The sequence below is a fragment of the Felis catus genome, chromosome E1 (genome assembly GCF_018350175.1).
Source record: "Felis catus isolate Fca126 chromosome E1, F.catus_Fca126_mat1.0, whole genome shotgun sequence".
NCBI classification, from domain to species: Eukaryota; Metazoa; Chordata; class Mammalia; order Carnivora; family Felidae; genus Felis; species Felis catus.
The window spans coordinates 39006846-39016703 of NC_058381.1; the positions used below are offsets into that span (position 1 = coordinate 39006846).

The 9858-nt window shown below is 49.4% G+C and overlaps 1 long non-coding RNA gene across 1 annotated transcript; it reads right to left on the bottom strand.

Moving 5' to 3' along the window:
• Positions 1-506: 506 nt before the first annotated feature.
• LOC123382091 lies at positions 507-9382 on the bottom strand. The gene is made up of 3 exons (XR_006589900.1): positions 6979-9382; positions 5212-6093; positions 507-1003 (listed from the first exon to the last, which is right to left on the bottom strand). It is a non-coding gene; the product is annotated as an uncharacterized LOC123382091 (long non-coding RNA).
• Positions 9383-9858: the final 476 nt, after the last annotated feature.

Genomic DNA, 9858 nt, shown 5'->3' on the forward strand with positions numbered 1-9858 from the left:
GACACGTCTGAGCAGCAAGTACATCCCAGTGTTTCCTAAGCAATAATGCTACTTTGAAGTGTGGGGTGTCAACCAGAAGAGATACTTGAAGCTCCCCTGTCCTTGGCCCCATTAGTACCTCACCTTCCCAGAGCCACATTTCCTTTTCCCTTGTACTCTCCCCTCTCTCCCTCCACATTCTCCTTATGTGGTTATAAAGGTAGACAGGGGCCAGAATAGGGTGCAGCAAACAGATAGCAAACACATTTCCACATAGACTGCTACAGAGGTGAGTCACCGAAGCAGGCATCTGAGCCCTCTTCTCTACCTCTGACTTTGGGATCCACAGCTGGTGACAAGGTGGGGGGGGGCAGGGAGACCAGGGCCCTTTAAAGCACCATGGTATTTCCTTCAGGGGATGTATTAAGAATAGTTTGGTTCATATAACTTCGTACAGTGACAGATGGTAACTATGCTTATCGTGGTGAGCATTTTGTAATGTATATAAATGTTGAATCACTATGTTGTAAAAAATAATAAATAAAATAAAAAATTTTAATTAAAAAAATGAAAAAGAATGGATTAGTTCAATGAGAGTGGGGAAGGCCTCTAAAGAAATTGTGTACAAACTACTTAGGAATAACATCCCACTTCTCCATTTACCTGCTTGAGCAATGTGCACTTCTAAGTACAGTCCTTCGAGAGTTATCCACCATCCTAGGCCAATGCTTCTGCAGTAGATGCTTTGGGGAACCGGAAGGAGGATTCTCCTTCCAGAGCCCAGGATCCCACTCGCATCACAGGATCCAGGAGGTGCATGGGCTGTCCTTGGCAGTGGAAGACTAGGTCTCAGATCATCCTCTTTCTGGCATGGGGGTCTTCCTCCCGGGTTGGGGTGGTGGCAGCCAGCACATGCTATGCCAAGGCCATCTTGTCCAACCTTTGCTATGTTGCTGCTGGAGCCTACTGCTGGTTTTCTCTTCCAGGTCCAGGTCTGGCAACGACCTGTTGTCTGTCCTTGAGCCTATGTAAGACGCAAATGCAGGGAAGTGTGTGTAGGGAGTGTGTGTGGGGGGGGTACCTGTGTGCCTGCCTCTGTTTCCACCTATTACCACAAGCTCTAGCTCAAACTCTCTATCCAATGTCTCCCCATTTCTTGGGCCACGGAAGATCTCTGTGTAGCTGCCCAGGGAGGCCAGAGGCTCATGACAGTCCTTGTGAGCAGGATGGACCTCAGAGGAGCCATGGCCTGGGCAGACATTAGGGGCCATGTGTAGCTTCTAGGAGGCTTACATAAACACTGGCTGGGATGGGAAGGGAAGGCGGGGGGGGGGGGGGGGGTGTAATGGGCTGCCCAAGAAAAAAGCAACCCCCGCCCCTCTAGCTCATACTGCATGGAAAGAAGGAAAGCTCATTTTCCCTCCTCCCATCCCTCTCCCCTAGTCTGCAGCTGTGAGTTGGGCCGGAAAGACTGCAGTATCTTGGGGGAGGGGTGCAGGAGAAGGAGAGAGAGAGAGGATGAGACTTTGTGAATTTGGGATCCCCCCCTTCTTCTAAATTGGGGGGGGTGAAGGGGGGAGAAGCAATTTGCCAAAGAGATTTTCAATGCCACAGGAAGGAGCTTTGGCTCATTAGAATGCGCAGTTTGCACCCTGAAAAAAAAATCTGTGCTGGTTGCAAAAATGCAGACGTGTGTAGGGGCCCAGCAGAGATTAAAAAAAAAAAAAAAAAAAAAGCACTAGCTCTGCAATGCAGGATCTGCGAAGTTTTGGTGCGATGAGGAAATGTGGGTCGTGCTCACTTCATTTGCTTGTTCCTGGTAACCTACTGTCCGCCTGACTCCAGCACGGTCTCACATCCCAGCAAGAGGCACTGCTGCTCAGAAACGGGGTCACGGGCAGGGGGCCGGAGCAGAGGGCTGAAGTGGGGGGTTTGGGGTTAGTCCTGAGAGAAGGACTCTATGGGGCTGGGAGGGCCAGGTGGATGGGAGGGGACACTTCCATGAGGCATGGAGGCTGAGCTTTTTCACACTAGTGTTTGTTCTCCAGCCGGACAGGGGTTAGTGTGAAATTCTTCCAGATCCCCCCAGCCCCCCAGCCCCCCAGCCTGCCCTCAGTGCCTCCCTATCCCCCATTGGCAAGGAGACTTTCCTTCTCCTGTCCCGCAGACCACTGCTGCAGAAAGAACCCTGGCTTCGTGTCCCTGACCCCACAAATCCCTGAACTCTCTTTGTTCTAATCCGGGAATAGGCACTTGCTGCATGTCTGTGTGGCATCCTCCTTCCTAGAAAAAGGGGACCAGGCAGTCTGATTTGGGGAACCCAGGCTGCAGGGATACCAAGTCTTGGCCCTGGGCTGACATTAGCACATCAACTCCAAGGGTAGGGTGGCCACTCTGTGCTCTTGGCTTGGGGAGGCCCTTTGTCATCTGGGGCCTAAGGCCCTGGGCTGTATATACGCCAAGAGGCTGCCTGGGAGGAGAATATGCCTGGGGAAACCTTGTTTCTTTCCTGGGTATTTGCTCCCCCAGTGGCTCAGGAGAAACAAAAGGAGGCAAAGCAGAATAAAAAGCTGGGAGATAAGGAGAAGGGAGCCTAGTGCCCTTTTGCTCCTTCCCCATCTTTTCTCCTGTTTTTCTGGCCCATGGAGGACAGGGCCGAGGGTGTTTGTGCCGGCAAGGCTCACGCGGGCTGCAGGGTCACATGGCCTGGGCATGTGCAGCCTGCTCCATTTCTACCACAACAACTCGCTCATAAACAGCCCGGCTGCTGCGGCGGTGGTGGCGGAGACATGTGCAAGCGAGGGGGTGGGGCACGTGGCCCTGCCCAAGCCAAGGGAAGGCTCTCTCTGAGCCCTGCCTCTCCCCTCCCCATGCTGGTGCTGCCTCGCCACAGGAAATTCCTAGTGCTCCTTTGCTGCTGCTGCAAAACATGTTTTTGGGAAGTGACTTTTAACAAGGATGGAGTCGACAGACCATTTTAAATGACATAGAAGAGATAATCAGTCTGACACAGACTACTTCTCACCCTTGCCCTATCTTTCTTAGATCCCTATACATGTTGGGGTTGAGGGCTGAGCAGGAGTCACGTGTTTTCAATTCTCACCTGTTTCTTCCTCTTAAACTACATAATATTGGAAACCAACCAGGTCCCCATGGTGAGCACTGGGGCAAGGGGCTGTGCTTCCCTAACACAGTGGTTCTCAGGATCCACTGGTGGTCCAGGATTAGTAGTGGGGTCAGCATCACCTGAGAACCTGTTAGAAATACAAATTCTCAGGTCCCGCCCCAGGCCTACTGAATCAGAAACTCTGGGAGTAGAGCCCAGCAATCTGGGTTGTCACCAGCCCTGCAGGTGATTCAGATGCATGCTGAGGTCTGAGAAGCACTGCTCTGAGGTCTTTGTTCCCTAGCAAATCAGTCCTGCAGGATCTAGCCCAGGATCCACTTTCCCCTTTTGTGCTTCTTCGTCTAAGTTTGGCCAGAGAGCACAAGCAGATTCAGTTTGACAGTATAAAAAGCGTTTATCGAGTGCCTACTGTGTGCGAGGATTCTGGAAATGAGAGCAGGTGAGTAGTAGGAAAAGGGAGGGGATGGTACTAGGGAAGAATAAAGAAAGTGAAGGCTAGGGAGGTAATTATTTATCCTTTCTCCATCTTATCTACTTTTCTCCCTGTTGTGAAGCTTTATTTAGAACAGTTGATTGTGGTTTAAATTGTTTGGAGGCTGGAAGTAGAAATTGGTCCTTTGTCTATTTTTGCTGGCCATGGGAACCCCAAGCTAGTTAGAGCCATAGGTCCTTGACTCCCCATGCATAACAAAGAGAATACGAGCACCATGCACATGCACATGCACATGCACACGCGTGCGCGCACACACACACGCTCCTGGGGATCTCAGAGACAGGGGTAGGGAGAGCCAAGAAAAGGAAAGAGGTCCCAGAGGGTTGGAAGTACCCCAGGCAAAATGAGTTTAACAGATAACAAGCAGGAAAAGTCTTTCAATGGGGGAGGGTGGGGACAATTCTGGCCTACTCCAGCTTCCTGAGACCCAGAAACTGTGACCAGAGGAAGCAGAGGGTCTCTAAGGCAAATCACAAAGGCTTCTGAGAATGAAACCTGCACCAAACCAAGGCGAAATGGGGGAATGGACTTCAGATCAGAAGGGCTTCCTTTCACAGGCAAACAGGACAAGGGTAAGGCACAGCCCCTCTCCTGTGACCTCTTCTCCTCCATCACACATTGTCCCTTAAGAGCAGAGCTCCCATTACTGTCTCAACCATGACTCGTTGACTCCTGGCCTCTCCCTGCTTCAGCTTCATTTTTTTCTTTAATTTTTTAATGCTAATCTATTTTTGAGAGAGAGAGAGACAGAGAGTGAGGGAGTCACAGAATTCGAAGCAGGCTCCAGGCTCTGAGCCGTCAGCACAAAGCCCGATGCAAGGCTCGAACTCATGAACCGTGAGATCATGACCTGAGTTGAAGTCAGACGCTTAACAGATTGAGCCACCCAGGTGCTGCGCGCCCCCCCCCCCCCAGTTCATTTTTTGAGGAATACGCTTTCCTCTGGTTCTCACAGAGACCTTTCTCTCACTTCTCTCTGCAAGGGTTCCTCTCTGTGCCTGAAAGGCTTTGGGCTCAAGGAGCAGACAGCCCTGCAGGCTCAGCCGCAGTGACCTACATCAGCTCTCCCCTAGGTCCTGGGTGTGGGGGCTGAGGTTTCAAGATAGGAACTTGGGAATCTGGCACAGGTCTGCAGATGACGTCAGGGAGACAGGCTGGAAAAGTGGCACTGAGGGACTGCAAGGCAGGGGGTACTGCAGGACTGAGTTCTCACTTTGTCATTTGTGGACAACGGCAGAAGACAATCCAACCTCATATACAAAAACATTTCTGAGCAGTGACCTCTTGGATAGGAGCCAGAGGTCTCTGACAGGTCTGACCTCTATTCGCTAGATTTGGAAGTGGTTTCTTCCTGCTCCCCATTCTTGCTGAACTCACCCTAGTCTGCTGCATCTGGCTGGAAAGATTACCTTGGCCTTGATGTGGACCAGTGAGTTCAGATTTCAGCTGATTTATTTCAGGATATGAAGGCTGAGGAGAGGCGGTCAGATATGCAGAAATTTACTCCGAAGCTTTACTATATAGAGACCCATGTAATTTTTTTAGATCTGAGGTTCTGAGAAGGATCCAGAAGAAGCCCCACAACCGAATTATCATTTACAAACCCCCTTACCTCAGGACCCTGGCAGTTGAACCTCTCCTTCCAGCTACAGGCTCCTGGCACAGGAAGGCAGGTTCTGAAATAGGTGTTTTCCCTCTCTCTCACTATAAACCACAGTATTTAGCATGCCCATCGCCTCCAGATTGTGGATGTTTTGCCCTGGCAAGGAAATGCTATTGTAGGGGGAGAAATTAGGTGGTGGTGACAGAGAATGATAGATGAGCCTTTTACTTGGGGGGGGGGGGGGGGAGGGAGGGAGAGAGGGCGTGTGAGCGAACGAGCCCGAGCTCATGAAGGGGAGGGAGAGCAAGCAGGCAGGCAGTGCCGGACTGGATGGCTCTCTCTCTCCAAAGGGCTTCCCCTCCACCAAGCCCCACCCCCAAAGCCCAGGAAGTCCACAGCCTGGCACCCAGCCAGGGTGAGAGCATTCCTCAGGACTCTGACAGGCTGGGGGGTTGGGGGGAGATAGTGGTGGTGCTCCCACCCAGAGGACAGCGAGAAGGGAAGGAAACACGCGGGGGAGGAAATGACCACAGAGAAGAGGGTGAGGGTAAGAGGTGGAGAGCTAGTTCCCAGCGCCACAAGTCCTTTTTAGAGAGAAGGGTTGAGGCTGGATGCCTTCCCAACGGCCATGCGAAGGGTCTGCAGCTTCAGAGCAGATGACCTCCAGGTCACCTCTCTGAGCAGGGTTGTCAATGACGTCTCACGCTGTCCTCTGGAGGTTCTCTCTCTTCCTTCCTTACTCTGGGGCTGTGGTTGAGCTCGGGAGACCCAGAGTGGCGAAACTCTGGAACTGCAGCTGGGCAGGGGGAGGAGCTCAACGCGTCTCCCTCCGTCTTTCCACCAGGGCCCCTCCCTTTTCCTCCGCTAGGCCCGGGACTCTGGAAATAGCACCTGGTAATGGGAGTGTTGACAGATGCTGAGTTATAGGAGAGCAAGTGTCCCTCGTCTTTAATGTTCTAGCTTAACTCGCTTTTTGGCTCTTTCCCTTGAAAATAGGCGCCCTAGGACTCCTCCCACTCCCTTCCATACATTGCTCCTTAACATGCCCCTGGATAGCCTGCTACTTGGCTATAATAAAGTCTCCCTCTTTGAGCCCCAGGACCCATAGCCTCTTGGACCTCTATGACTTTGGAGGACAAATGGCCCTGTGATAATTGTGATTTTATTTTTTATTTTTAAAAAAATTTATTCTGAGAGATAGAGAACAAGTGGGGAGGGGCTGAGAGAGAGGGAGACAGAATCTCAAGCAGGCTCTGCACTGTCAGCGCGGAGCCCCATGAGGGGCTTGAACCCATGAACACTGGGATCATGACCTGAGCCAAAATCAAGAGTTAGACGATCAACCAACAGAGCCACCCAGGCATCCTGATACTTCTGATTTTAAATTTACCATTCCCTACTCTTCCTTCCCTGAGCACTGCCTGATAGATAACTCTTTCTCCTGGTCAGCTTCCAAACACATGCCTTCCATCACCCCAATTTCCCATGCAACCTCTCAACCTCACATCTCATGTGGGGGAAAGGAGTGGGAAGGAAAATGGACAAAGCTAGGTCAGAATTGTTTTCCAAGGAAAACCAGTTCTCTCTGTTTGGTTTCATTTGGCCTATACTCCAGCTTTTCCTGGTTAGTCCTCTTGTTCCTTGCTGCCCTCCTCACCTCTCCCTCCAACATGATCCCCTGTGCTGTTCCCATCCAGGGAAAATGTCACTAATGCTGAGAAAAAAGACTCCACTTTGGTAATAATTTATGTCAGCTCTCGAGGAATACCAACTCACAGAGGAATAACTGCTTCCAGTGTTGTTGGGGAAGGGGAGGTGGTGGAGGAGGCAAGAAGCAAAACATTCACTCTAGGAGAGGCCGTGTTCCCATTATCCAGCCGGTAATTAAAGAACTCTTGGTTCTTTTCTGGTATCTGCGGATCTCAGCTCTGCCAAGAACAACGAAGAACTTTAAGGGAAATAGCAGTTGGATTAGAGGTAACCAACTGTGCAGTGAGGGACTAAAACTTTACCCAACTCCACCTCCAAAGTCGTTTTCTTTGATGATATCCCTTCTCCTGAATTGCCTGTTTTATTTACTTTTATTTTTTAAGTTCATTTTTTTAGAGAGAGAAAGAGCACGTGAGCAGGGAAGAGAGAATCTCAAGCAGGCTCTGCACGGTCAGAAGGAGCCCAACCCTCCGACTCAAACCCACGAACCAAAAGATCATGACCTGAGCTGAAATCAAGAGCAGGAGGACCTACCAAGTGAGCCACCCAGGCACCCCACCTCATCTTTTAAATTGCATGATCCTTAATGTTATTAAGCAGTGAGCTACACGGCATGAAATCATTTTAAGTAGATACAGTCACATTCCCTTCTTGAATTGCACACCTCAATCAACTTTTCTCTTCCTCCCCAGGTTGCTGCCCCACATTCACCCTGAAGGGGGCACTTTTGTTCAGTCATTGGTGCCAGAGAAAAGGGAGCCCCAGGAAGGAAACATAACAATTGGTCACGTGTTGGGGGGGGGTTCTCGAAGGGGTTGCTGGGACAGGGAAGGGAGGTCCACGTGGAGTGGGCGGAGCCTGCTGAAAGTTTTGGCGGGGCTGGCAATAGGAGAAAAATACCCAAATTTGAGTTGTGATTTTACTAAAAAGAAAAAAAAGAGGCAGCAGAGAGGGTGTGTCCTGCCCTCAGAGAGGGCCCTGCAGAGGGGAGAAGGGGAGCGGCACACGCGCGTCCTGCTCGCGGAGGCCTGGAACGCAGGGTAGAGTTTCTGCCAGAAAGAGCTCTGAGCCATATCGGGCTTCGGAGCCGGAAACCTCCGTGGCTCCATGCTGGTTTCCCATCCCCCATCCTCTCGGAGAAGGGAAAGGTGGCCTCTCCCCCATGGTCTCATTTCGGAGCCATGTGGAGCTGGGCTAATGCCAGCCATGCAACCCCAGTCTTTATTTACCTTTCCAAGAGCCTCAGGAAGCCGCCCAGATGAAGCCTCTTTCCTTGGGGAGAAGCCAAAACAAGCCTCTTTTTACTACCTAGTTCTGCCCTACTGTTAGCTGGAAAACAGAGCTTCATACAGTCTTTAAACTGGAAGGGCCTTAGTGATGATCTACTTCAATTTTTTTTCTGGTCTGGGAAAACCAACACCCAGACAGGTAACAGGGCTTACTACCTGCTCTTTCCACACCATAGACACTCAGTTCCAAGAATGTAGGTCATAGAAATGGAATTCGCCATCCTAAATCCTTAGAGTAGTGATAGTATTGGCTTTAACTCCATCCATACCCTTGGCCAGAGGGCAAAAGGAAATGATCATTAGCCCATTATGGATAAAAAAGGCAGAGGATTGTTTAGGGACTTAATTTATGGGTCCCACGGTTTTCCTAAGTGCTCTCAACAGTGGGCAGCTCCACCTTTCTCCCTCTGCGCCTTTACTGTTTGGTATCAGGGCCCTTATATGTCTTAGTTCAGGGATTACCACAGTTTAAAAATCTAATGGTTTGGAAGCAAGAATTCTTAGAAGAGCTTCTTTCCCCAGGATTAAGTTTTCTGGTGATTTATTTACCTCGTCCTGTGACTTGAGATCAAGATCAGACCTCCAAATCCAAAAAGTCCAGACTTTTGGCTTTGGAGGAGAAAAGCATGTTTACTTAGTCTGGAGTAGTGAAATCTTAGACTTTGGATTTCAGAGCTGTAAAATTTCCAGAAAAAAAAAAATGTTGGGGGACTGATGTAGAATTGCCAGTGTTCTATTTTGCCAAGTAAGGACATTAAAAAAACTACTAGCACCAATTGCTATTTATTATCACCATCATTTCACAAAAGGAAGTACATTTTAGCACACACAAAATAGGAAACATATAATGTCAGAATAAATAACAGAATAAATAACAGTTCTAAGCCACCCTGCATTGATTCACATGAGTACTGCATAGTGCTTTGTTTTTTGGTTTTTTTTTTCCATTTTGTTGTAGATTGGTTCCAGTTTGGTCTATTGGTCTCTAGACCAGTGGTAGCAAACTGCAGCCTGAGTGCCAAATCCAGCCCAATGCTTCTTTTTGTATTTGCCCCGAGCTAAGCAAAGCTAATCATTTTTGTTTTTTTTTTAATTTTCTCTTTATTTAAATTCTACACCCAGTGTGGGGCTTGAACTCACAACCCCAGGATCGAGAGTCACATGCTCTATGGCCTGAGCCAGCCAGGTGCCCCTAAGTTAAGAAATTTTTTTTAATTTTAATTTTTTAAAAAGACTTTTGGGGTGCCTGGGTGGCTCAGTCGATTAAGTGTCCAACTTCGGCTAAGGTCGCCATCTCATTGTTCGTGAGTTCGAGCCCCATGACAGGATCTGGGCAGACAGCTTCAGATTCTGTCTCCCTCTCTCTCTGTGCCCCTCCCCCACTTGCCCTGTCTCTCTGTCTGTCTCTCTCAAAATAGACATTAAAAAAAAATTTTTTTTTTTAAAGACTTTTGGGACACCTGGGTGGCTCAGTAGGTTTAAGTGTCCAACTCTTGATTTCGACTCGGGTCATGATATCACAGTTTGTGAGTTTGAGCCCAGCGTTGGGCTCTGTGGTGACAGCATGGAGCCTGCTTGGTATTTTATTTCTCCTTCTCTCTCTGCTTCTCCCCTGCTCACATTCTTTTCTCTCTCCCTCTCAAAATAAATAAGTAAA